The sequence below is a fragment of the Urocitellus parryii genome, chromosome 11 (assembly GCF_045843805.1).
Source record: "Urocitellus parryii isolate mUroPar1 chromosome 11, mUroPar1.hap1, whole genome shotgun sequence".
Taxonomy (NCBI): Eukaryota; Metazoa; Chordata; class Mammalia; order Rodentia; family Sciuridae; genus Urocitellus; species Urocitellus parryii.
The window spans coordinates 27723992-27725544 of NC_135541.1; the positions used below are offsets into that span (position 1 = coordinate 27723992).

Here is a 1553-nt window from a genome sequence, read left to right on the forward strand (position 1 = left end):
GAGAGAATTTTAATATTTATTTTTTAGTTATCGGCAGACACAACATCTTTGTTGGTATGTGGTGCTGAGGATCGAACCCGGGCCGCACGCATGCCAGGCAAGTGCGCTACCGCTTGAGCCACATCCCCAGCCCACCTTACATACTCTTGACACAGGCACTCAATAAATTCCATATCCTAAAAACTCTTTAAAAACAGGAAGATCACAATGCAGGAACTCAACCAGTCCACTGTGACAGAATTCATTCTACTGGGCTTCACCCCCAACCCCAGGACCAACCCTCTGCTCTTCACCTTCTTTTTAGTTTTCTACCTGCTGATCTTGTGAGCAACAGTCTCCTTATCACACTCATCCACCAGGACTTGCGTCTCCACACACCCATGTACTTTTTCATCAGTGTCCTCTCCCTGCTGGACGTGTGCTACACCACCACTACTGTGCCCCAGATGCTTGTGCATATTCTCAGCAAGAAGAGGACCATCTCTTTTGCTAGATGTGTGGCCCAGATGTACATCTTCCTCCTCTTTGGGGTTACGGAGTCCTGGCTTTTCTCCATCATGTCTGTGGACAGGTATGTGGCCATCTGCCACCCTCTCCGATACAAGGTCATCATGAGCCGTAGGATGTGTCTACTTTTGGTGGGTGTCTGTGCAGCCTATGGTGTGGTGGGTGGCCTGTGCTATACCTTCTTTGCTATGTACCTGCCCTACTGTGGTCCTAATGAAATTGACCACTACTTCTGTGAGGTTCCTGCTGTTCTGAAGCTGGCCTGTGCAGACACATCCCTCAATGACTTGGTGGACTTCATCACAGGCTTCAATGTCATTGTGGTTCCACTCACCCTGGTTGTCATCGTCTATGCCAACATCTTTGCCACCATCCTGAAGATCCGTTCAGCCCAGGGGAGGATCAAGGCCTTCTCCATCTGTGCCTCCCACATCACTGTGGTCACCATGTTCGCCATTCCATGTATCCTCATGTACATGAGCCCTGGCTCTGGGTCCTTATCAAACAGTGGCAAGAAAATGGCTCTTTTCTATAATATTGCCACAGCCTTCCTCAATCCTGTCATCTACAGTCTAAGGAACAAGGATGTGAAGAAGGCTTTCCTCAAATTGATGGGATGGAGCGGGGCTCCAGAGTGAGGCTTTAAAGACCTGGAGAGTTAAAAAAAAAAAAAAAAAAAAAAAAGCAAGACTTACAATCACCCACTCCCCAAGACTCTTCCATGAGACGAGGAAGAACTGGCTCTGTCAAGCCAGCTCTTCACCCAAGCAAAGTGGGAGAGATACAGAGTACCTGCCATCTGCTATATGAATGGTGATGTTATTTGAGACAAACAAGTGTGATGGTAGGATGCAGTAGTGAAGAGCTTGGATTTCAGTGCCAGACAAACCAGAATAAGAGCCTTGTTTTTTACTGATTATTAGATTCATAAATTTTTGCCAGTCATTTAATTTCTGAGGTTTATAATTCTTCCTCACATGGAAGTTGCAATGATGAAATGAGATAATTTATGAAAAGTGCTTAGTACAGGGCCTGGCATATAGTAA

General features: G+C 46.2%; 1 pseudogene; it reads left to right on the forward strand.

Moving 5' to 3' along the window:
• The first annotated feature begins 207 nt into the window (after positions 1-207).
• Positions 208-1145, forward strand: LOC113189154 (olfactory receptor 2G3-like; annotated as a pseudogene).
• Positions 1146-1553: the final 408 nt, after the last annotated feature.